The sequence below is a fragment of the Lynx rufus genome, unplaced genomic scaffold (genome assembly GCF_022079265.1).
Source record: "Lynx rufus isolate CCGP_SWC_20201006 ecotype Redwood Valley unplaced genomic scaffold, mLynRuf1.p SCAF_5, whole genome shotgun sequence".
In the NCBI taxonomy this organism is placed as follows: domain Eukaryota; kingdom Metazoa; phylum Chordata; class Mammalia; order Carnivora; family Felidae; genus Lynx; species Lynx rufus.
Genome location: NW_025814867.1, coordinates 64,771,581 through 64,799,205, shown reverse-complemented (window position 1 = coordinate 64,799,205; position 27,625 = coordinate 64,771,581). Strand labels below are relative to the sequence as shown.

The window sequence follows — 27,625 nt, the reverse complement described above, 5'->3', positions numbered from 1 at the left end:
AGACCTGCATCGGGCTCTGTCCTGAGAGCTCAGGGCCTGGAGCCTGCTTCCAATTCTGTGTCTCACTCTCTCTCTGCCCCTTCCCTGCTTGCTCTCAGTGTCTGTCTGTCTCTCTCTCTCTCTCTCTCTCTCTCAAAAATAACAATAAAAAAAATTTTTTTATATGCATTACAGATGATCCCTGCCATAAATAATACACAACAGTCCTTAGAAACTGTCAGGGTTTGGTAAACACACACACGTGTTAAACGAACTTCTATATTCTAAGTCTGAAGAAATCTAACCAGTCACAAACCTAAATGCTGCACAAAATGGCTTTGTTTCCAATTCTTGGTACAGTAATCAATAGGTTTCGAGCTGAGCCATCCGAGGTTAGGCAAGAATGCATGATAGCCCGCAGAGTGTGCTAAGTCTTATATGCATGCGAAGCAGTTTCTTCTATACATGACCCATGACCTCTTTTCTGAAGTGATTTTCCAGGACTCTCCACAAGAGGAAAATCTGAAACTCACTAAATTCGTTAACCAGAAGGCTTCCTTGTGCTTTCTTGACTTCATATGTAGAGATTTTTTTTTTTTTTCCAAACCACACTGGAAAATAACAGGATTGGAAAAGCGATCAGTTAGTTCACATTCCATGCCACCAAAATCCAACAGCCTGCCCAAATGTAGACGTGAAAGTGAAACAGTCCCAATGTCATTGTGTGCTATTTCCAAAGTTCTATGTAGCAGTTAAAAATGAACACAGCTAAAAAAGTAGAGAAACACTGTACCAACAATCATCACTGACAAAAACAAGAATGAGATTTTTAAGAGCTTTCTAAAAAGGAGTGTCAAAATCACTCCTGGCCTTCTCTTTGGTGGCCTTTGATGGCTTTATTTTCTTGACATCCTTTTTTCCCTCACTTCTTTTACATTTATTTCATCTCAACATATAATATTCATAAATGTAAGCTGCCAACAATCCTTTCAACAGGAAATTGGGGTAAAAAGACAAAATCCAAAGGTGGAAAATAGGGATTCCTTCCATTGTTCTACATTTGAAAAATAGTTGCAGCCAATATAAATGTTTAGCAACAGCTTACCGTTATGTGGCTTTTAAAAGCCCAATAAAAAAAACTCCAACATTATAAAAGTACAACCCTCATCGTATAGACAAGTATACTTTAAATTATACAATCATATAGATTTTTCTATTAATCCGACTCCAATATTGGATCCTGCCCCACCCCCTGCAGCTCATCAAACTGACATTTCTGATTTATAGTTGGCCTTTTCATTGCTCTGTTCCATCACAATCCCAAAAGGAGTAGACTAATGTTATTTAGAAGGCAGTTTCAGTATCATTAATTTTTTAGCATTTCTTCCATAACACTTAATAGGACTTGTTAGAGTTGGGGTCTAACCCCTAGATGTTAATATAACCCACAGCAGGGACCAGGCTCAAGTTGGCAGGCTGGTGACCATAATGAGCACTAAAGAGAAGAACCTGCGGAAATGCAGTCAAGACCTGCAGGGCACGAGGGGCAGCTCCCCCCACCAGGTGAAGAGCACAGCCAGACTTCCACCTAATTCCAGGCACAGCTCTACCAGGCACAGCTCTACGAGCAGAGGTTCTGTTCAAGGGAAGAGGATGGGGGCTTAGGTGTGTGTCACGTGTTGTACCATACAGCGGTGGTGCCCGTTTCTGTGCTTGCCCACGTCAGATGGAAAAGAACAGCTTGCCACAGGGGCACAAGGCTAACACACTCCCCACAAGGCAGACTCTGGTCAACAGCTGACGCCTCCCCAGCCCCTCCTCCCCGGATGCCCCTACCAGAAACCCAGGGCACAAAAGAGCCCAGGGCAGGAGGAGGCCGAGAACGGCAAACTGGACCCCGATGTGCATTTCATACACAGCGAACACGGATCCAAGAAGGCACTCACCTCCAGGCAAAGCTGCCTTCTGAGGTTGTCCTCCAAGCCTCTGGCCCTGAGGTTTAGAGTTACAGAAAACGATTTGAAATCAAGTTCATGAGGCTGCAGCTCCTGAACCAGTTCCCACACTAGGCTCCCCATCAACAGTCAGGTTATGACTCCAGACAAAGGAAACGGCACTGGGATATGGCAGGGGCTGATGGGCTTCCCGCAAATTTTCGCGCGCATCAGTTAAAGCTAGTGTGTGAGAAATGTTACAGCACCGACGCGGACATATACGTGCAGGCCGCAGAATTAGTTTTCTACTTTTTGTCTATAGCACATCCTTGCAAGAAGATGTTTCAGCTGGGCCCAAATGACGGCCTTCCCTAAGTAATGGCTGATAAAGTAAGTGTGTGAGTATTCACAGCATAGCCCATGTACCCTGGATCAAGATTCTCTCCCCCCGTATGGACAGGCTATCTGCCCTGCATGACGTGCAATTTACAAAAGGACCCTGTGTCCTACCTGTATGATGTAAAGGCTGAACTAATCGACCTCTACATCTCCCCTCCAAACCTAAAATGTTACAGTATCTGTGCTCTCTGAAGATGACAAAACACAGAGAAGGCTTGAGTGCCAGTGAGGTACCTTAAAATACACAAGCAGTGACTTTTTAAAAATGGATTTGGGGGCGCCTGGGTGGCTCAGTCGGTTGGGCGTCCGACTTTGGCTCAGGTCATGATCTCGCAGTCCGTGAGTTCAAGCCCCGCATCGGGTTCTGTGCTCCAAGCCTGGGGCCTGCTTCAGATTCTGTGTCTCCCTCTCTCTCTGACCCTCCCCCGTTAATGTTCTGTCTCTCTCTGTCTCAAAAATAAATAAACGTAAAAAAAAAAATTTTTAAAAAAATGGATTTGAATCAGGGCGCCTGGGCGGCCCAGCTGTCTAAGTGTCCAACTCCTGGTTCTGGCACCATGATCTCACGGTTTGTGGGATTGAGCCCCACATCGTCTAAAACGGTGCAGAGCCTGTTTAGGATTCTCTCTCTCTCTGTCCCTCCCTCCACTTGCACACACACACTTGTGCTCTCTTTCCCAAAATAAATAATATTTAAAAAATAAAATGAAATGGATTTGAATCTTAACTTTTTAACTTTCTACTCACGTAATTCCCTTTTTGATTATCAACAGCTGGTGTTTCAAGCCAAAGAGACCCAAAGATCTAGTCTTTATGGTCACTCTAGACTCAAAGTCACTCAAGGACCTCAGTGACAGCTGTATAGAACTTCAGACTTACAAACCAATTATTATTTAATCTGTCTTCATGTTTTTGCACACTTCCTTTATGGTTTTCCTACCGATTTTCTCAGAATAAGTCAGAGCCGAACCAAAACTCCTAAGTGAAAACTCATATTTAGAAGTACTCCTTTAAGAAGAACTGACAAGCCTCTTTTGGGTCTTCACCTAAATACCTAAATCATTTTTTAAAATAAAAATCATTTTTAAAATACCAGGAGCCAATGTTAATGCTTACTACACATAACAATAGTAATCAAGACTGTACGGTATTGAAGAGACAGATACATAGATCAATGGAACAGAAACAGAGGACCCAGAAATAGACACACATAGATATACCCAAATGATTTTTAACAATGGTGCAAAAGCAGTGGAATGAAAAAACTCTTTTCACCAAACGGTGCTGGAATAATTGAAAATTGATGGGGGGGGGGGATGAGGGAGTGAGGTGGGGTGAGGAGAAAAGCTTCATGGTAAGACCAAATACTGTCAAGGTTGAGGAGAATCTGGACCATTCACACACTTCTGGGAGAAATGCAAAATGGTGCAGCCACTCTGGAAATGTTTGGCGTTTCTTACAAAATGAAGTATGTAATTATAATGCAACATATCACTGTGCATCTCAGAGAAATGAAAAGCATGTTCACACAAAAACCTGTACACATGTGTTCACAGCAGTTTTACTTGTAATTGCCTGAAACTAGAACCAAATGTCCTTTAGCAAGTAAACTATCAAACTGCAATTCATCCATACCATGGAATACTATTCAGCAATAAAATGAACTCTGGGTACACACAACTTGGATGGATCTCAAATTCGCTCAGAGAAAAAAGGCGAATCTTTAAAAATTATACACTGTAAAGGGGCATCTGGGTGGCTCAGTCGGTTAAGCGCCAATTTCGGCTCAGGTCACGATCTCACGGTTCATAAGTTCGAGCCCTGCGTCAAGTTCTGTGCTGACAGCTCAGAGCCTGGAACCTGATTCGGATCCTGTGTCTCCCTCTCTTTCTGCACCCGCCCCCCCCCCATTCGCACTTGCGCTCTTGCTCTCTCTCTCTCTCTCAAAAATAAAGAAATAAACATTTAAAAAAGTTATACACTGTAAGATTTGACATATAGGATATTCTTTATGTGATAAGATCAGGGAGATGGAAAGCAGATCAGAGGTGTTAAGAGAATAAGGGAGTGTCTATAATATAATGCAAGGTAGCCTTTTTGTAAAAGAACATCCTTGGGGTGCCTGGGTGGCTCAGTCGGTTAAGCGTCTGACTTCGGCTCAGGCCATGATCTCACATTTTGTGGGTTCGAGCCCCACATCAGACTCTGTGAGAACAGCTCAGAGCGTGGAGTTTGCTTCAGATTCTGTGTCTCCCTCTCTCTCTGCCCCTTCCCAACTTGTGCTCTGTCTCTCTCTTGCTCTCAAAAATAAATAAACATTAAAAAAAATTTTTTTTGTTTTAAAGAATATCCTTGATTGTGGTAAGGACTACACAAATCAACATACACACAAATGAATCCGTGGAAAGTTGGTGTAATCTGAGTAAACTCTGGAATTATCCTGGTTTTGAGACTATACTATAACCAGGAATTATCCTGGTTTTGAGACTATACTATAGCCATGCAAGATGTTACCATTAGGCAAAACTTGATCAAACATACATGGGATCTCCACGTACTTTTTTCTCCCGAGTTTCTTGTGAATTTATAATTATTGTAAGTTTAAAAAATGCTTTTTTAAATACCAGGAGCTTTAGAATCATCTTGAGTTCACATTCTAGATCTGCTACTTACTACTGTGGATACCTTACTTGGCCATTCTGAACTTTTGTTTCTTCACCTTTTAAATGAGGATAATGAATATTAGCTGGCAGCTTAATGAGAATTAGAAAGGGGAAAAAAGTATTTCATCTTCAATAAATGGGACCAGATGGCAAAATATTTTTCAAAAATCATTCCATATATGGTATTGCTCATATGATTAAGTCACACACTCTACCTACAACTTTTTGCAATCCATTTGTAAATGTGACTTTTCTTATTTGTAGACAAAATTAGGTTTTACACTTACGAACATTATTAGAGCAATAGCCATGCCACCACGTAGATTAGAATATTGAGGACAAATAAACTTTCAATAGTCCATAAGCTGATGAAATAAACCTCAAAAGGTTAAGCAAACATTCTACAAGGGAAAGCGATTTGACCTGGAATTTGATACGGTTCACTGCCACATCAAGATCAAACACATTAATTAGCTGCTTTAACCAAATAAATTCCAGTTGCTCTGGAAAATGAGCACTGAAATAAAATTCCAAAAATCAGCAACGGCCAGATTTCACCACAGAACCCCCGCTTCCACAGCAAGGCCTTCCGGGTTTGACCAGCAAACAATGTACAGACCCATTCCAGATCTGGGCCGGCAGGGTGGCTACGTCGGGCCTGCCCCATTGCCTCCTGCAGCATAATGGACATCCCTGTGCCCGTCCCTTGCTGGCAGCCTCTGTGAGGGCCCACCCGCTGTAGGCCGCCCATGCTACCAGCAATTCTGCACCCAACCCTGAGCACCCACTTCCTCCTGCAAGACCAGGATGGAGCCCCTTGGCAGCTGCCACTGGGGCTAGGTGGCTGATGGCGGGAACAACAGCAACTCTTAACCAGACGTGGTCAGACAGTACGTGGGGAAGAGATGGACAAAAGACGAGACACCAGACAAATGATGGCCTAAGTTCTCTTTTTTTTCTCGAAATAATGGTATTACTTGATGCAACTGATGACAGCAAAGCATATGAAGTTAATAAAGACTTTTTTTTTTTTAATAAAGAAAAGAGACTTGCTAATGTGGCTCGGCAAAGACTCTGAAGTTTCATTTCAACAAAGAGTGTCCTGAAAATGTGTAATGCACAAATTATCTCATTACCATCACACAAAAGAATGAGCACTCCCACTACCCTGGCGTCCTACTCACAGTCGTATTTGAAGAAGAGACTTACCAAGAACATTTGGAAATAAGAGTCTCTGGATATTTCCCCCCCTGGTATGTGTTGCGAGAAAAAGAGCATATAATTACATAGACAGCTCCCCTGCCACTGAAACAGGACCAACATATAAAGCTGTCTCTCCCCTTCTAGTCCTGCCCACAGCCTAAGCCTAGCCCAAAACAACAGCAATAAAACATCATAAATGATTTGGGGTAACTTTCTAATTCCACCGGTGTATGGCCTATGAAAAAAATATCAAAGCCTCTTTAAAGAAAATCAGAGGACTTGACTGAAAACGTAAATAGACCGATTATTCTACACTCAGTATGCCATCCTCTCCATGTCCCTCTTATCTTGCCAGCTTTTCCTGCGAATTCATTTGCTACGGGCAGAGGTTTGTGTTTTACTGAGCCGAGAGGGGTAACCTGGAGAGCAAAAGAGGAAAGTGGCTTATAGGGGAGAAGAAACACTGCAAAATATGGCCAATATAAAGGTTTTCCAAAATGTGCTGGAAATACAAGTCCACCCACCTAGTAGACTTGAAGGTGATGGAGGAAAGCCAATGCTGAAGCAGGAATGAGATCCATACGCTGGGCCTGAATCTGCCTCAGCTTTGCTCCATAATCGAGGGTAAACAACCCACCAAACCGATTCAAGGGAATCACATAAGCGAATGAATGATACGCCAGGAACTAAGAGTTACACCGCATGCCAAAAGCCACCCACCAATCACACAGGGAAGCTACAACGATAAAGGAAAACAGGTATCAAATCGCTTGGCCATCTCCAGAGGCCTCAAGGAGAGGAACTCCTAGGAGCCTAAAAGAGCAAGAGGGCTTTCTGAAAAACCGAGAAAGCTTTCCCCATCTCTGTGGCAGATGGGCTCCACATTCTCCCTATCGCTTGGGCTAAGTATTTGAGGGTCATCGCCGACTTTCTCTTTGTAACTTTCCCATTTCTGTAATGTAAACCATCCTGAAAAACGTAAGCCATGCTACAACAGCGCTGATGGCTCTTCCTTTCAAAGGTTTTCCCCTCATCTGCAATCCTGATGCCACTCCACATTCACCTCATACCTAGAGCGGGGATGCCATCGGGGTCACACGCGGATGGATTTCTAGCTCTCGAGACTACAAATACATCTAACAGCATGGTTTGTCTACTAGCCGTACTGGAGGCAGGGAAACCAGGAGAGGCTACTATCACAACAGCTGAGAGATTATGAAAGCTCAAAAGCAGGAGACAAAGAACACAACTTTTATTCTAAGACACCTTGAAAGTCGCTGTAGTATCACCTAACCGACTGGCCTGTCTGAAAGGCAAAATGTTCTTATGTATAAAACGAGACAGGTGTATCAGCTCAGTGGCTTTTCAATGTATGTGTGTTTGGAGCACAGGGTGGCCAGGGGAGACGTTCTGAGGGCCGCCGCCATAAGGATGAGCAGGTATGTCTGAGGCCTCTCCGCGCCCCTCCCCCGCCACCACCCCGACTGCCCACTGTTGCTAAAAGTGGAGGTTCCACGTAGGACTAACTAAAGAAAAGGTTCTACAATAACCTTTGGAAACGGTGGAAGCCACGGAAGGTCTAAATCAGACCGAAGTCCCATCTCAATCTGAAATTCCAGGACTTGACTTTTTTGGCCCCTTTATAAGGCAACAAGGAGCTGTACTCGGGGCTTTTCAAGGAAGCAATTCAAAGCAGCAGGCGGTGGACGCAACAGGCCGACACTGAGCATCAGACGGGATCCCGGCAGCGCGGCCGCGGACGCAGACACCATGCGGCGGGATTTGCTCCTCCGCGGCGGGATTTGCTCCTCCGCGGCGGGATTTGCTCCTCCGCGGCCGGATTTGCTCCTCCGCGGCCCCTCACGGCCCCTTTCTCCAATTCCTACCAAGCTGAAAGAGCTGTTGCCACCAAGGCACAAACTACAGTTTGCCTCTGCTTCGTCTGCAGGCCAGGCCTGGGAGCTCGCACGCCCACCGGCCTGTGCAAGAGCGCGGCCAGGGCAGGCTGCAGGCCGCGGCCCGGTCAGGCCTTCTGAAGCCTCCCCTCAGATGTCTGCGGCGCCCTGGGTCTCACCCCAGAAGTTAGCTCCCGCTGATAAGAAACCCTTCCTATGGCCAAACAAATCACCACTCCTGTTTTTCTTCCTCCTCCTCCCTTCCTATAAAAAAGGGTGTCTTTTAAGTATATCTAGAAGGAAACCCGAACAGCTAGGCGCTTTCCCCTCTTAATTTGTTCCTTATCCCGCTGGTGATTCATGCCTTCGGCCGCTCCTCCCTCAGCACACTGAGGCGGCTCTGTTCTGCTCGGTTGTGGGAGGCCACGTCAGCAGGAAACAGCACCGGCTGCCAGGTCACATTCAAGACTGTCTGGAGCAAGTCAGCGTGCAGCACCCGCAGGACAGAGGCTGCTCTATGGTTTCTCCCGAGCGAAGGGAGCGCTCGGCCTGGAAAGAAAGGCCGGCCTCCGAGCGCCACAACAACACAAGCTTGGGGGAGACTCCAAGCACGACGGGTTGCTTTCCCCCATTTCTAAATGTTCCCCAAATATTTCCAATTATAGTGTTTGGTTTCCCTTCTCCTTCTTTTCTTAGAGGGCTTACTGTACTGCCTCCAGATTCATATTTGGAAAAGGCTGCCACCAGCCAAATCAAACTTCGTCGTGGCTTTCTGGCTCCTGAGTCCGACAGAGGAAAACTCTGCAACTCAACCAATCTCAGCAGCCCCGACATGCATTGAATCAGGACGGAAAACCTGACCTAAGGGGCTGACACACAAAGGGGTCACTGCGGGTCTTTTCTAAAAATGCACAGTAAAAACAATAAACAAATAAGGCGTGCCAGATGTCATCGTGGTATCTCACAGGACAGATTTATGACAACTAGCAGAGAGACCTGCACAAAGAGACCCAAGGAATAGAGGACAATACAGTGGTTCCCCTTATCCAAGGTTTTGCACGGCAGCCTTCGTTACCCACCAAGCAGACGACCCTCCTTCTGACCCATCCTGAGAAGGTCAAGGGCAGCCTAACACCAGGCCACAGGGTCTGTGCCATTCACGCCATTTCATCTCATCGCGAGGGTATTTTATCACCTCACATCATCACAAGAAGGAGGAGTACAGAACAAGATATTTTGAGATATCATACAACTTTCGGTTTCATATTTTGCACAACTTTTGTACAGCATATTGTTATAATTATTCTAATTTATTATTAGTCATTGTCAATCTCTTACTGTGCCCAATCCATAAATTCAACTTTATCATAGGAATGCAGGCATAGGAAAAAACATAGTACGTACAGGGTTTGGTATGATCTGCAGTTCAGGCATCCACTGGGAATCTTAAAATATATCCCAGTGGAGAGGGGTGGGGGCGGGGGGGTACTACTGTACCATATTTTAAGTAGCCAGTCTAGTAAAATCAATCCTGCTCAGGTAAACCAACATGATTAAGGTTAACATGCTAAAATAGCACGGTTCCTATGCGCCTAGGGTACCAAAAGTTTCTTGATCTGTTGCAAATTAGAACAGGGATTCTGTAAAAAGAACAAATGTGGTTCCCCCCCCTCCAGAAACCTCAGTTGAGGGCTTTACCCTCTACTCTTGGAAGGTCTTCTTAAGCGGACAGCCCAAAAGTCAAATCTTTCTCCTCAAAAACACTATGTGTGCTGAAGAAAACATCCCTTCCCATGGAGAGCAGTAACAGAAGAAACAAGGACAGAAAGAAAGTGAAGACAGAGTGGTTCAGGACATGGAGAAGGGGGTGTTAAGGAGAGAAGCAGCACAGGATGGAGGGCAGAGAGTGATACACACGAACACCGCAAGGACGCGGCAAAGGCAATCTGCTCCCATCAGCTCTGGAAGGCACTGAGTTACCACGCAGAGAGGTGTTAACTGCCCTAAGCACACATGCGCACACACAAACCCTAATGCAAAAGGGACTATGTAGCTTCCAAGAGGAGTCTATAGGAACAGAAGCATTAGGAACAACCCAGAGACAGAAGAAAACCACACAGAGCCAGGACACTACATGTGGCTACAGCACTAACTTTTCCATGAGGAACTGGAGACTAAAAATCAAATGTTCTAGGTACCTAGAGATTTAGTGACATAAAAAGTACTCTTTTAATCTTTAGCCATTCATAAAATGAACAACAGTACATCTAAGCTGAGCATCACCTCATCAAACCTGGTCTTCACAGAGGAACAGAGTATCTTAAGTGGATCTCACCAGTACCTCCTTATGGGGGAGAAACTGAGTTTAACTGGCTACCACAGGTTTCACATGTAACACTTTCACCAAAGAAAAATACTCAGATGCCCTGATAAACTACAGCGAAGCTTTAAACTCCTCTCAAAAATAAAAACTACCAAACCTCATATACTGCTTATACACCTGGAATAAATTTAAATTAGTTCTTATGCAAGGAAGGTATTTAGAGGGAGATGGTCCAGATTCAAAGGTAACATGGTTAACACTCACGATAGGCCAAAAAACACAAACCAACAAAAAAGGTGGGGGGCAGGGATAAGTCGCCAGGACTAAATGTTTTCCACATAAATGTTAGAAGCACATAAGAACCAGACTGTATCATTTTTAATAGGATAATGCTGTAAAAACCAGCACACGGATGAACCACAGAGGAGCTCTGAAAATCTTACCAAAAACCCAAAGTGAAACCCAAAATGAAAATCTTACCAAAAGTTTTAGACCAAACAGAACCCACCCAAGCGGTAACAATGGCAAACATGTACACACATACAGTGTGTGTGTGTGTGTGTGTGTGTGTGTGTGTGTGTGTGTATTCAAACATATATAGGCATTAAAAAAAAATGAGCCTTTTGGCATAGTGAGACAGACATTTGGTGAGAAGCTAAAACTAACAAAGAACATCGCAATATTATGGTTTGTAGATAAATGCTCGAGGACAGATCTAGAAGGAATAGTGTTTAAACAAATTGGTCACATTCCTAAAACTGAAAAGTAAATAGAATAGTAAGTTTCTCCAATTTTTACACACACAAGCATACATGAAATGATTATGCAACATAGAATTAGGAAAACCCCGTATCAATTTGTGATTTTTAAAGACCTGATTGGAGTGGGGTGCCTGGGTGGCTCAGTCCATTGAGCGTCCGACTCCGGCTCAGTCATGATCTCCCAGCTTGTGAGTTCAAGCCCTGCGTCAAGGCTCTGTGCTGACAGCTCAGAGCCTGGAGCCTGCTTCGGCTTCTGTGTTCTCCCTCTCTCTCTGCCCCTAACCCACTCTTATTCTGTCTCTCTCTCAAAAATAAATAAACATTAAAAAATAATAATAATAAAGACCTGATTAAATCTGGAAGAGAAATTAAAAACTAAATTAGTGTATTTCATTGGTTCCAAGTAACTTCTCTTTCCTCATTTTAACATCTGAAAAAGGAAAACATTTTACATTAATGGCAAGTCATTATTCAAGGATGGTTGTCTCCTGTTTTGTGGAGATACAGAAAATAATGACATATTCTCAAAATCAATGGCATTCTAGATTGAGTAATATGACCACAAATAATCCTAAGAAACCAAAGCAAAAAGGACAAGCATGGGTGGTGTCCTATAGATGAGAGACCAGCGGCAAGGCAATGCCATCGGGTTCGTGGACAAGAGGCAGGCACAGGATGGGAGCCAAGACAGACCCTTTACAGTAGCTGTGGTACGCCTAGGATGAGAAAGCATCGCTTTCTGTGCCCTTAGGAATTCCGCCACTCACAAGTAATTCAATACCTTAAATAGCAGATGACATACAAATAAAACCCACCCAGTGCTCTAACAAATGCAATGTAAACTAATGAGAACTCAATCTTTAGAAACATACTAGGTAGTGGGGGTGGTTCAGTTGGTTAAGCCTCTGACTTCGGCTCAGGTCATGATCTCACAGTTAGTGAGTTTGAGCCCTGCATCAGGCTCCGTGCTGACAGCTCCGAGCCTGGAGCCTGCTTCGGACCCTGTGTTTCCCTCTCTCTCTGCCCCTCTGCTGCTCAAACTGTCTGTCTTTGGCTCTCAAAAATAAACATTAAAAAAAAAAATTTTTTTTTAAACATATACTGTACCAGTTACACCATAATCTCTGGAGGCAGCGACTAGAGCATGACTTGTTTTAAATCCCAGGTGAGGGGCACCTGGGTGGCTCAGTCGGTTAAGCGTCCGACTTCGGCTCGGGTCATGATCTCGTGGTCCGTGGGTTCGAGCCCCGTGTCAGACTCTGTGCTGACAGCTCAGAGTCTGGAGCCTGTTTCAGATTCTGTGCCTCCCTCTTTCTCTGACCCTCCCCTGTTCATGCTCTCTCTCTGTCTCAAAAATAAATGTTTAAAAAAATTAATTAATTAATTAAAAAAATAAAATAAAAAAATAAAAGCTTTTAAATCCCAGGTGATTCCATTGTGAAGGGACGACCACACCAGCGATGTCCATGTATGTCTACCATATGCCAGATGCTTCCCACTTTAATTTTTTTTTTTTAGTAAGTTTATTTACTTATTTTGAGAGAGAGAGAGAGAGAGAGAGAGAGAGTGTGTGTGTGTGTGTGTGTGTGTGTGTGAGTGAGCCAGGGTCAGAGAAAGAGGGAGACAGAGAATCTTAAGCAGGCTCCCAGCTGCCAGTGCAGAGTCTGTCACGGGGCTTGAACTCACAAAACCACGAGATCATGACCTGAACTGAAACCAAGACTCGCACACTCACCCAGCAGTGACACCCAGGTGCCTCAATGCTTTACATGTTAAAATGTGCCAATTACCAACTGAGAAGCTACTAAAAACTGGTGGCAGGTACCATGACAGTAACAGAACTTTGCTGTTTTCTGCGGTTTTGTTTTGTTTTGACTTTTTTCTTTCTTCTTTATTAATGGAGTGTCCCAGATGTCCCTATCATCTTGTTCAGATGACTACAGAACCTAGAAAAGCTGTTGCTGCTATTGATGCGTAACATACTGCTACTGATCTTTTTATGAAAATACAAACACACGCACACACACACATATTATATATATATGGATTTTTGGAAACTTTAGCTGTGCTGTCAACTTTGGGAAAAGTATCTCAGTTGTACAGTGTTGGGTTGGCAAACTACAGAAATTAACAGCCATACTGGTCTAGAAATATTAAACAATTTTTTCCATTTGTACAGGGGTAATGCACTGTATTATATACGTAAAGTCTTATCTACATTGGTTTGATTATAGAAATTAAAACATTCTCTAAACTTAAAAAATATGTGGCAATTATTAAAACAAGAAAAAAAATTATCCTGGGTAATTTTCTTTCCCTTTTTTTTGTTCCTAGTCAAGATTAACTTAATGCTAATAAAATTTCAGAGAAATTCTGAGAAAAATTCAGAGAAAGAGTCTCAAATGATAATTTAACATCTCACTTGCAAAGAGAAAATCCTAGATAATTAAGCTCTTGAAATCTGCCCACACTCGAACCTATTTAAGAGCTTAGTCTTTTCATGAAAATTAGGAACATATAAGTGGCAGAGAATTCTAGAGGAATTAAAGTGAGAGAGGAATGAACACTGAACAGTAAGAAGAATTTTAGACATGATCTGGTCCAATCCTCTTATTCTCAGGTGAGGAAAGCGAGGTTCTGATTACTGGAACTAGAGTGAATGGGAATGGAGTTAAATTTGTATCAGGGGGACTCTTCCTCTAATCAGAGCCACAAGGTTTTGTCAGGTTTCTTCATTTAAGAGGGAGGAGGAAAAGTAACAATATAATCAGCTGATTTTCACCTTAGGAGTTCAAGTCTAGTGACCTTGGATGTGAACCTAAGTCAACAACAACAAAAAGCTGCACAACACAGAGGGTCTGTGAAAGGTGCACAGTTAAGATTTGTATCGACAAAGGGAAACAAGCTTGACATAAATTTAAAGAGGTCAGGTTAGCAAGGCTATTCCACCCTTCCTGTTGAGCCATTCCCTACGTCTCCTAAATACATTACCCAGAGCCACTTTTCAGCACTCTGGCTCAAATTTGAAAGAATCTCATTTTCTCCAGAGTCTGTTCTGTGGTTAATTACTTGCCTTCTGACCACCCCGGGTAAAGCCAAGAAACAGGTAGAATGCACCTGTTGTTCTTGAGTTCCATCTGAGATGGAGGCTGGCATTCTATTCACCTCAGAGGAATGTTAATTGCTGATACCAGCATGACAGGTGCAATGAGGAGTAGAAAAATGATCAATGAATTCAAGTCACAGAACAGCAGCAGAACTCATCTAGAGATCATGAGAAAAGCTCTTCAAGAGCTGTAACTTTAATTACTAATAATCGGTCTGGAATTCAGTTTGACCCTTGAAACAGATTTTTAAAACAAGGCACAAAGTTCTGAGTTCCTACAATGATGCCCTGTCCACCAGAGGGGGAAAAAAAAAGAATATGTATAATCCTGTTTTCCACGTTACTATGGAGTCATTCACCAACCCCAAATGCCTCCCATGGCTTGTTTCTCCTCTCTTCTCCAGGCACCGTTCCTGGACCATTACTGGTGTGCAACCCTATCTATTTTGAATTCTGAGTCACTTCCTTTCCCCCCCAGTTTTATGCTTTAAAACCTGCCTATTTCTTTAGAAGATACACACTGAAGCCAACTTCCATATGGGTCTACCTATTCTTTTACTATGTACAACACAGCTAACTGGCGAAAGAAATGTACTTGCTTATTACCTGTTGATCTGTTCAGAATAGTTTCCTAACTCAGTGATCCCCACATGCACGTAATGCTATTCATTAAACTTTAAAATATTCCTAGGATATCTTTGGCAATCATAGTCTCATTATGTGGGAATGGAGGCACAAAGAAAGAGGAATTCCTGATAAAATGGCAATGGAGTTAGAAGACGTAAACTGAAAGACGGTTTACAAACAAATCCTTTGAAAACAGAGTCCCTGATCCAAATGTCAGGTCTTTAAAATTCCAGGAGACAAAGGGGAAAAAATTTCAGACCAAGAAAAAAATTTTACCTTTGAGCTTATGATCGAAGAGTTTAAGCCGATTCTTCCTCATTTTTCTGCATTCATGTGGATTTTTTTTGCCCCTTTTGTCCATTTTGTGACCAAACTGAATCCCAAGAGTTCTCTCTTTTAAGTGCACTACCCTTACAGTCCGTTTTCCTTACAAGTGCCCTTCACCTACCTCACCTCAGTTGTTCTCAAAGCCTGGTCCCAGAACCAAAAACATCAGGATCACCTGGGAACTCCTCAGAAATGCAAATCATCAGCACACCCTACCCCCAACCCGAACCCAAAACCCTGGGGCTGGTACCAGCAATGTGTGTTTTAACAACCCTCCCTGCTAAAGTCATTGGTAATGACCCGCACCTGACACCAGATACAATCCCTTGGATTCACGTACGCTGTGGGACGACCGGAGTCAAATACCAAGGTGTTTCCTGGACACTGCCCCCATTCGAGGTAGTGGGTACAATCTAGAACGAAGGACACAGGAAGCAACAGTGCTTCCCCAATTCTTCCATAAAGGCAAGCAGAAACAGGGTAAAAGCAGCTTCTGCAAGCACCAAGTGGTCAGATGGTTCTTTTCTCACTTTTTCCAACTTCATCCACCCTAAGCAATCTTAGCTGTTCTGATCAATTCTGAATTTTAGTTTACAACAGGTGAACATATATTGTGTTTACATCTAAAGAGAGAAAACAAATCTGTACTCTGCAGAGATCAAATTTCTCTTTGATGGCCCTTGTTTGAGGCCAATTTTAGTTAACAGGTTTAATAAACACAACCTCTGTGTAGAGTTTCCTTAGTAAGTATCTGAATACAAAATAAAAGATCTTTAAGCACTTTGAAAAACTGCAAAACTTCCTCAAGAACACTAACCTGAATGAAATGGACAGACAAGGGTCGCAGTATGTGCAGTGTAACTTACTAGGGGAAACATGGCGCCTAGGAGTTTAAGCTAGCCTGAGGATTCGGTTAAGCAGCGATTCTCAATCTCCACTGTGATTAGCATCAACTGTGAAACTTTTCAAAACGACTAATGCCCAGGCCTTACCCATCTACAATCTGACAATTTCCTAAAGTTAACCCAAAGATCGACCGCATTTATTTTGTTATATTGTTTTTTTAAGTTCCCTGGGTCATCTGATGAACAAAATTTACAAATCACCACATTAATACAACCAGCTTTAAAATTCTGGGGGGAAATAAAGAAATAAATATTAAAAACAATAATAAAATTCTGAGATGTCAGAGATGTTATTTATTTTAAGCACATGATGCAAGAACTAGGTCACTTAAAATGTGAATACTTGACTCACAGAATAAAAACTGTCTTGATCATTAACTACGAATAATTAACTAGGGATGCCTGGGTTAAGCGTCAGACTCTTGCTTTTGGCTCAGGTCGTGATCTCACGGCTTCATGAGTTTGAGCCCTGCATCGGGCTCTGTGCTGACTTTGCAGAGCCTGCTTGGGATTCTCTCTCTCCCTCTCTCTGCCCCCACCCCTGTTCACTCTCTCTCTCAAAATAAATAAACTTTAAGGGAAAAAAAAAGGAATAAATTAACCAAGTTAACTCAGATCTTAATTTCTAATTTATGGGATAACATACCATGCTTCCGCTGTATTCTGTACTTTATTAATATTTTATAACTATTTCATGCTTATACTCCAAGACAATTTAAGTATAGAGATTGATTACACTACTTGCAAAGACCTCACTGCTTCTCTGTTGGTACAGTAGGCACAGAAAATCAACGCTGCTGGATGTAGCATGAGACCCATTGAACCGATGTTGAAAGATCCAATCCTCAAGAACCAAAATAATCCAACCCTGGAACCTGTTAAAGACTGGGCACGTCAAGAAAAGGACAGGCAAACCAGAGTTTAACAGGACATTTACATGAGGTGCGTGTATATATTCACTTTAATGAGAACTGCAAAACAAAACATAAAATTCATGTGGCCTGTCCTCTCACAGAATAACATTTTCACTCAAAAATACACTAATAGGGGCGCCTGTTGGTTGGCTCAGTCGGTTAAGCGTCCAACTTCGACTCAGGTCATGATCTCATGGTCCGTGAGTTCGAGCCCCACATCTGGCTCTGTGCTGACAGCTCGGGCCTGGAGCCTGTTTTGGATTCTGCTTCTCCCTCTCTCTCTGCACCGCACCTCCCCCAGCTCGTGCACGTACGCTCTCTCTCTCTCTCTCTCTCAAATATAAACATTAATTTTTTTTAAATACACTAAGAATAATGTTTATATTTTGATCTTAAGTTTCTACTCCTATTCCTAAAGACTTTTCTTCCCTTGATGCTGTATCTCCATTTCTTGTCAGTTTAGAATAGAAATTACAATTCAGTAATGATGGGAAGCTCTTCAAATTAAGTAAAAATGTGGAAACTCCTACAGCCAGAAAGTTACCACAAAACTGGTGTTAATTCTGGCTCTACAATGCAACATATAAAGTTTCCATAAAGGTGCCACAGTTAAATTATGAAATGCTTCCACTTTAACTCAAGACACAGAAAGACTTGAAAAAAAAAAACTTTTCTCTCCAAATTGCAAAAGGAGGGCCAGGGAGGGGAGAGGAGGTTACAATGAACCACATAAGAAATGTGGGTATATTCAAAGAACCCCAAACCAAACATCATAAAGGAAAGTCACTGATCTGGGCAATTCTGAGGCCAGCTTTCTCCACATTTGGATGGGCCCAGAAAGAAGCATTAAAACATCCTCCCCCCACCTTTTACCCAGCAGTCTTCACATCCTCAAAAAACAGTGCGCAAAACACGTTCCGAGTCACTGAAAAGTGTCCTCAGAGAAGCAACAGCCAAGTTGACAAGCAGAAAAAAGTTATTTACTTTTTTTTTTTTAACTTTGCCTTCTCATCCTGTTTTGTTCATCCTGTTGCTTTTCCAATTGGGATGGAAGGAGTACAAAATATTCATTAAAGGAAAAAAGTTTTTCTCAAAGAGCAGATTCCATCTATCTTAGAGACATGTCCAATTCATCTAGCACCCATCACTCATTCTATCCCTTCACTGGGCTCGCACTGGTCAGCAAGTCATGACCACCTCCCTAAGCACCTGACTGCCGTTCCCACTTCTACATGCCACCACCAGCCCCCCTGCCCACACCAGGCTCTCCTGGCCTCCTTCCTGCCTGCTCTTCCCTGCTGCCCATCTCCCCACTTCCCTCCCTCTCCCCTTAGATCACAATGGCGGTAGACAAAGAGAAAAATTGCTCCATTTAATGCAGTGACCAGACTCATTTGCAACTAAAAGTGTACCCTACCTATTCCTGGGTCTGACACAGAGTTTGAGAGTTGACTCCTGCAGATAAATGTGGTAATTTTTAACCACACGAAGACATTTATAAAACATTAATGAGTAATCTACATGAAAATATTTGCTAATAACACAAAAAATAAAGCTGGTCTTTTACTATTAAAGAGCCTTAAAAATATTTTCCGAGATGTTCCCAGCCTTCTCCCCACAAAAGGAAACAAATTACCAGAAGAATGAATAATCATTCCTTCACCCTCTTTACAGATAAGTGGACCTAACCCATATACCTAATGGACTTTGTCAGAAGGGCTGGGTGTTTCTGAAAAGCACTCTTCCCTTCATTCATTATCTTAATTTGAAAAACTAAGAGTACATATAATTAAGTACAATAACAAAAAGGAAAAAGAATCTCTGTGAATTAACTCAGAATTTTCCCATCACTTTGACATGGATTTTTAGCAGTTTATTAGTAAATGACATTCTTTATTCTGAATGCCTAGCAGGTGCTGGAAAGGCACTGGGATACACAGATCACCAGATTTGATCCCTTGTCTTGAGAACCCTACCCTTTGAAGAACCCTTTACGGTTTCTTTTAAAGACACTTCCGACATGACAGTTTCCGTTTCAAGTTGTAAGAGTAAAAACTACAGAAAGAAAAAAGCAAGACCCAAAAGACTACAAGCTGTGAAATAAAATGTGGCAGACAAGTGAGGTAATGGGACATCATTTGCTCTTCTGAATTATCGGACATCCAAAGAACTGAGACATTTAAGCAACTCCAAGCAGTGGTACCTTCAGAAATGGCATTTTAACCATTGTTTAACAAGTCTGAAAGGCAAAAGGGCACACAAGCTAAATTCCCATCGTAAAATTTTTGAATGTGTTATTTTGGAGCATGATGACAAGAATGTGAAGACATCTAAAAAAATCCTAACCAGGGGCACCTGGGTGGCCCAGTCAGTTAAGCGTCCGACTTCAACTCAGGCCATGATCTCACGGCTCCTGGGTTCAAGCCCCACATCGGGCTCTGTGCTGACAGTTCAGAGCCTGCAGCCTGCTTCGGATTCTGTGTCTCCCTCTTTCTCTGCCTTTCCCCCACTTGTGCGCTGTGTACCCCCCCCCCAAAATAAACATTAAAAAAATTTTAATATAAAAATATAAAGGAAGGAAGGAAGGAAGGAAGACAGAAAGAAAGAAAGAAAGAAAGAAAGAAAGAAAGAAAGAAAGAAAGAAAGAGAAAGAAAGAAAGAATCCTAACCAATCACACAAGTTCACATGGGTTTTCCTGGAATACTTTAAAATGGCAGGTAACCAAGAGTTATTCAATGTCTGGCCATAATGGAAACTGGGGGCCTAACATGGTTCTTATTTATTGGAACCTTACAATGACCCAGAAGCTAAGTGCTTTCTACACAGTATGTCATTTGATCCTCAGGGTAACCCTTCAAGATGGACATTGTCATTCCTACTCCACAGATAGGAAAACAGAGGAATAGAGAAGTAACTGATTTTACGATCTACAAGATGCAAAGAATTTCTAAGCCAGGTAATCTCACTCCAAAGCCCATAAAGATCTACCCATTCGCCTTACAGCCCTTTGGTACTGCCTAAAAGCAGGACACACGAAATAAAGATTAAAAGTAGTATAAAATTTGGGATGCCTTCTGGCTCAGTGGTACAGCAACATAACTCTTGACCTCAGGGTCAGGGGTGCCAGACCCACGTTGGGTGTGGAGTCTACTTAGATAAATACATTTTATTTTATTTGAAAGTAGCATGGGATTTAATTGAAATGTAAAAGGCAAGGCATACCCAGAGGAACTGCTTTACAGGCCTGTCTGAATATGGCTGCTCAGGCATGCTCTGAGAGTTAACTATTTATTACCCCCAAGAAAAGCAACAGCTGAGGCTTGAACTACAGCAGAGCTTACTTTAAATGAGTGGAACAGCGGGCCCGTGGTCTTCTCCACAACCTACATCTGAACAATACATACATTCCCATAAACGTTTGTCAGAAACGTCTGATCTGTTGCCATCACCATCAACCCCAAGAAAGCAAGGCTAGAGTAAGTAGTCAGTAAAATGAAGGCTAGACCTTCCACTGATTTCCAGGAGTCAGAAAATCAAGTCCCTGCACACAATTTATCACGACATCTCCGTAGAACAAAAAAAGATCAGCAAACCTGTGTATATTGCTAGATAATGGTGGTGGTGGTAATGAAGGCCCTTACAATGGATTATCTCACAACTGTATTGGATAGATATTAGTATCATCCCCACTTTCAGAGAGAAAAACTGAGGCTAAGGGATTAAGCATTAGCTAGCAAACAACCAGGGATCACACTACATAGCCTTTCCTTTTAGAACATCCTCCTTATAACTGCTAACTAATCAAATCACAAAACTTTCCTTGGAGAAAAAAAGGCCAAAGAAAGTCCGACGATGGAACGTTAGGTGAAGTTTTTGTCTTAACTGTGTAAATGTAAGAACAGATGTAAACAATCGAGATAACTGGCAAGGGCAGAAGAAGGACAGAAAGAAGCAGATACACTGGGTACCTCCGTGGAGATGGACTTTACACCTCTTGGGAAGCGACATAGTTTGGCACTGATGCAACCGAGTCTCATGACATTACTCAATCCCAGCATGATGACAGCTGCATGGACGATCACAGACCTTCCTCCCACCCCTTCCATGACCTGGACTTTCTCCTCTAGGCCCATCAATACTTGCCAGCCCTTGCGGAGACGACCCTACTGGTCAACTTCCAGTTGCTCAGCAGCAAGCTATGGTCTGAAGGAGGCCTAGCAGGTCCCATTATGGAATGCCCATTCACAACATAGGTCTGTGCACGTCTATGTATGACAGCAAAGCCAAATCATCACGTTCAAAGTAAAGCTCCCAAACATTTCAGAGATCGGGTATACTCCAAAATGCTAACAGTTATTTTTGACCAATATCTCTCTCTCTCTCTCTCTCTCTCTCTCTCTCTCTCTCTCTCACACACACACACACACACACACACACACACACACACACACACAGGCAAAACCGCTTTGTCCGGAAGCTGACATCTAAGAGCTATACGATGGACTGGCAAGCTGATGGAGCAAGTCCAAGTTTTCCTAGAAACTCAGACCTTCCCAGCTTAGAACCTCACTGAAGGACTGTGAACCCTCCCTCACCGAATACAGTTTGGGATCAATCAGAAAGACACGCAGGACACTGGGGCTAGTCTGGGCAATTCTAAAAGATTTTCAAGTGAGGCCTAACTCTTCATGTAACATTTCAGATAAGCGATCACTCACAAACCGCCCCCGCCCCACATTCCCCATGCCCCTATTGTGAAAGAAATGCGTTTTTAAGGCAGTTTCTCACACAGAAAAGTGGCTCTCAGAATCCTAGTCTTATAATAAGAAAAAAAAAATTTCCACTTATATATAATACATTCTACAAATAAACACAGTCCAATAACAATTACGTGTTCAATGTAATGAAAGTTTGCAAAGATTCAGAAGAAAGTAAGGCACTCACATAAAATTAATTTCACTCTCAAACCACGCAAATATTTTTGATGAAAAACTTGTTTGCAGATGTAAGCCAAGGCAAGGGTTCAATCAACCTCAGAAGACCGACTTCACTTGTCACAGGTCTTCTCCCTTGGTTCTAAGCCAGTAAAACAAGAATTTCTCATTTATATGCAGAGTCTGCTTTAAAGGAGTAGACCATATAGACGCTTTGCTTGTGAAATTATAGTCTGCCTCAACTTGTAAACCCCAGCTCTGACACCACTCATGTCATTTCTCGATACACAAAGCAAGAGACAGCGAGAGTCCCCTTGGACCTGTCATAAAACTCCTAACAAGAATGACAGGTCAGTGTTTTAATGTGCCAAACAAGTCTAATAAATGCACTTAAGGCACCAAATGAGGGAATTAAAAAAAAAAAAAAAAAAAGTAACATTAAAGTCCCTGTGGCGGTCTGGGTGCTGAATCATACAAGGATGGGAGGGGGGTGGGAGACAATCAAGGAGATTCAGAAATGTGGAACCGCTCTCAATGGTGTCATTCACGGAGCCCCCGAGCAGAGTGTGGTGTTCATCAATGAGACAGTTCCCACACTCAGTGGAGCAGGAGGAGAATGAGACACAGAACTGAAGAAGGCTTGCAGAGAATAAGTAGGGGAGGGAACGTTCCATACTCTGATGGCAGCCAAGCTACAGCCATGTCGGAGCAGGGGTCTCCTGTTCACCTCCTACCACACGTTCTGCTGTCGTTTCACAGTCTCAACTCCCTGGACACAAGTGAGAGGAGTAAACCGCATCTGTAAAAGGCGTCTAAGTTATTTTGGGCAGAAAACATTAACAATTGGGTTATCTCTAAATAGTATTCTTTATTAAATTAATGGTGTTTCCCAAGCATTTTACTTTAATCTGTCTGTTCTCCTATCACCATGACATCCACCTGTTTTCTTCAGGCTCACGATTTGTATATAAGTCTTAAAACACAAATAAAAACTGAAGTTGTAATATATTGTACGAGAGTTCTTGAGATTCTAAACATGTTTCTCTAAAGGAAACTGATTAGCTTCAATGATCCAACATTTTTGAAAAGTGGACGTCCTTCTACAGAGACATTAGACACCACAAAAAGTATTGAACTAAACATTTTTAAGCTCCCAGCACAATAGTAACATTTTAAAAAATCATCACACCTAATGGGATGCCAGAGCCAGTCAAGGATCTAGTTAATAATTACTAAGAGGCTGCTGGGGCGCCTGGGTGACTCCGTCGGTTGAGCATCCTGCTTCGGCTCAGGTCATGATCTCACAGTTTGAGTTCGAGCCCCGTGTCTGGCGTTCTGCTCTCAGTGCAGAGCCTACTTCAGATCTTCTGTCTCCCCCTCTCTTTGCCCTTACCCTACTCATGTGCTCGCTCTCTCTCTCTCTCACATACAAATAATAAAAGCATTTTTAAAAAGTCCCTTAAAAGAGGCTGTGTGGCTGGCAGGTAGGGTGAGGACACTGGGTCACAACTGAGTTCACAGTCTAATTCAAGAGCTAAAGAAAGGTACCCACAGATCATCAGGCTGTTCCAGGCAATGCCACCTCTACCCGCTCCTCCAGGAATGCAGAGGTCATAATGGAATGGAGTGGTCCAGGAGGGCTCCTGGAGGAGACAGACCCAGAGCCCTAAAGGAAGTGCAGTATTTGTTTTGGCTGCAGGATTTTACAGAGAACAGAGAAATGGCCCAGATAAAAAGATGGCATGTGTGGACAGGAAGGAAGGCTGCGATGCCAGCACCTCAGCCCAGACATGGATATGAAAATAATAGGAGAGACCCGCAGCTGCCCTCTATTAATTCCTGAATTTAAGCAAAGGCAAGACTTCATATTGATTGCTAAGATTCCTTTTTTCCCCCTGACAATTGGCTCTTTATACTTTCATCTGGCCTAAGAAAGAAAAATCTTTTGTCTAGGGTGCCATAGGTACATTGCTGCCTCCAAGTGAGAATAAACTATGACCTTTTGTGGCCCCTTCAAGACCTATGATTCATGCTCCATGGAAAATATTGAGAAATATTCCATTAGAAATGAATTTGCTTTCACAGCAAATTGTACGTTTCCTGTGTTTTTCTTCCTTCATTATCACCAAGGACATTCTCATGAAAACAAAGTCTTGTTTTCCCCCCAGAGTAACCATATTCTTTATATTGATTTGCTTTGACTCGCCAAACTGCCTTTTCGTGGCATCACAATGAGCTTCTGGTGTCTTTCTAGTGATGTCATAAATGTCCTATAGAGAAAATCAGTAGGCTAACAAACTCAAGTAAAGAAGGTTGACGTCATATGGTGTAATTTCAGAGTTTCCAGGAAAGCCTCACAACCAACCGCGCTCCCTACCCCTAATCCCCTCCACTCCCAACAGCAATCCCTAACCCGCTGAAATAGTAGTGTTGAAATAGCAAAGTTACTAAAGCTGCCAGTTTCAACCGTGGTATAAGCAATAGTTATGACTTCAAACTTTCCAGAAAGGCCACAACCAACACCCTCTCAAACACCCCCAAAAAACCACCTCCCCACCTGCCGGCTGCTGTTGAAAGACCACAACTAGAACTTTTATTCTCTTCATTTCAATCTCTAGCAAAATGCAAACACTTCTTTCAGAAGCCCCGCATTACAATAAAATTCCTTTTCAGATCTTTTCCTACTAGGTCTTTAAAAGGTAAGCAAGAGAAGCTGCCTCCCGCATTACTGGTCCTTTCCCCTAATACCCCCTCCTCTTACAGCAGCTGGAACTGGAAGCCCCACCTGGCTCAGCCCAACCCAACTCTGGGCCCAGTCCTAACTTTGGGCAGAAACAATTTCAGGAATTCTAAATCAGTACTCCTGTGTCACACTCCCTGCTCTTAGTTCCGTTAGCAGGACATCTGTCTTCTTCCATAGACCCAGTCTCTACCACATGCTTTTGCTCTGCAAACCACCTGTACTTCATCCTGGCCATCTGAGTACTCATCCTGGTATCCTACCCAGAATCCTGTTATTTTCGAACAGAAACCTACCTTGCTCTTGTCACATGCCCAAAGGGAACGGAGTCCTACTACTGCGGTTCCCTGATGTAAAGCCACAGAGCAAGGCAATAAGGAGCTCATGCTCTCCAATCAGACACACAAGGGGTGAAAACTCAACTCCGCCTCTTTTGAATCTTGTGTATTTAGATTAACCTGCATGAGCCTCAGCCTTATGTATACTATCATATCCATTAAATGAGAGAATACAAAGCCTAGCCTGAGAACTAAATAAGTATTAGCAACAACAGGGATGTAAATTGCAGTGAAAGGATAAAAATGTTACAATTTGTGTTGGAATTTGCAAATATAGTGCTCATTCCCACATTCTGTGTTGATATGCTCTACCCACGTGGAGTGAAGCATACACTTACACTGGAACTCGACAGAAGGCTTATTTGTGGGGGACGCTCAGGGACCGTCTATTATACAACAGTGACAGTCCCTGGGTCTGGACTCCAGGTTCCTTTCAGCTCCTGGTTCCTTTCACCTCCTGCAGTTCATCCTGCTGCCCCAGGGCTTCCCAAGCCCTACCCAACCACTTGGTTCCCTCTCCTGGTCTCTCACATCCTGTGTCATTTCAATTAATTGGGCCAGGTACCACCATGCCCCACATGTAGATAACCATAGTAGCTGGGGGTTCAGAAGAGAGCAAAGGATAGGAAGGCTGGGGAAGCCAAAGATAAATGGCTCCACAACTCTGCTTTAGTCAAAGGCATTTCTGAAATCACTGGAAGAGGTGTTAATGTCACTCATCTCCAAGTATCATCATGAATAAATACAATGCTCCAATTGTGAACAGAGTGATATACTTGCAACGTTCCCGGCAGAGTATACCAGTTACTGACATGAACTAAAAAAAAAAAAAAAAAGTGGGGGAGATGCTAACTAGATGAGCACGCACGCGCAAGCACACACACACACACAGGCATGCATGCATGCATGCACAGACTTTAGACACAGAACAATAAAAGCAGGTGGCACGAAAGAGTGGATTTCATGTATGTTGATCTACTCAGCAATTTGCTTTTTATAGATTATATTGCACACACTCGAGTTGTAGAGGAACACAGTCTACCTGCCAATTAATTCATGGGGCTCCAATGTGACCATGACCAGAAGCTCAAATGCTTTCTTACTGAACTGAAAATACTGGGTTCATTCTATGTAGGTGAAATGATTTTTTACCGAATTTTTCTAGAGTGGTTTTTTTTTTTTTTTTTAGACAGTGGATCTTGAGGTTTTATTTGTTGACAGTACCTGTTTATTACAGAACTATAAGTACATAGAAGATTCTGTATCTCATACTATTTTAATATATTTATTTCCTTTCTTCTTTTACCTGAAGTTTCTTTGTATGGTTCATCACCAAAGCCTAGATTCAGTTTTTAAATGCTTTAGAACACCAAAGATCAATTTCAGGAACATAATGGTCAGAGAAATGCAATCGGTAAAAATCATTAATAGAATGGTTAAGTCATTTCAGATTAACTGCAATTAAAATTCATTAGGCTTGAATCTTTGAAAATACACTCATTTCTCCAAAAGTAGAAGGTTTTTTTTCCCTAAATTTTGTTCTCATAGGTTCAAAACCAAGTAGCAAAACCACAAAGCAGCATGCTCTGCTATTAAACAAAGCAATAGAAAAACCACCCTTTTTCCATGCAGCTCATTATGGGAAACTCAAACTAACGGGCATTTCCCTTCATTCATTTACATACTGGTGAACAAGTCCAGAAAATTAAAAATAAGGCCTCTGGTCAGATTCTAGTCCAGCCAATAACCTAGTATTGAATTTGCCATTACAGGCAAATCCCTATAATCCCAATCACTGCCAAGAAGAGCTGTCACAAACAGTGTCCTCCCACACGGTAGAGTTTACAGGCAAACTACAGATCTGGATTGAGCTTCCCACATGGAACTCTACCTAAGTCACTTCTTTCCAAAGTGAACTATAGAGAGGAGGCATTGTCTTACACAACTAGAAATTAAATGAAATGCCCTAGGAGCTGTACTGAAAGAACTACACCCAAGGAGTGTCACCCTACACCTGGAACTTACTTAGATGACAAGATTCTGGACTCGGGGTTGATGCTGTAACAGAGAACTTGCAAGGGAGTATTTTGCATATGGAGGAACATAATTTACTAGGGGCAGAGGGAAGACCGGGGCGAGCAGCTCTTAAAAAGCCTCCAATGATTCCCTCCTGCCAGTGCTCCCACCCTGTGCAATTCCCTTTCTCGAGTGGGTGGGACCTAGTACTGCCCTCTTGCCCTCTAGTTGCTGCTCTGATGAAGCCAGCTGCCACGTGCAGAAGCCACTTAGCAAGGAACTGAGTGAAGCCTCCCGCCAATAGCCCACAAAAACCTAGATCTTGCCAACAACCACTCAAGCCTGCCTGGAAACAGACTGACCCTTAGCCATGCCTCCCAATGACTGTGGCTCTAGCCCCCACCTGTATTTCAGCGTCTTGAGAGGCCCGGGGCCATGGGACACAGTGAAGCTGTGCCTAAATCCCTGACCCACAAAAACTGTGAGATGATCAACGTTGTTGTCTTATGCCACTAAATTTTAGAGTCCTCTGTTAATCAGTAGCAAATAACAGACACTTC

At 42.8% G+C, this 27,625-nt stretch overlaps 1 protein-coding gene across 2 annotated transcripts in view; it reads right to left on the bottom strand.

Annotated features, from left to right (window-relative positions):
- Positions 1 to 27,625, bottom strand: part of FNDC3B (fibronectin type III domain containing 3B) — a 361,487-nt gene that overhangs the window by 231,723 nt on the left and 102,139 nt on the right. The window lies entirely within an intron of this gene.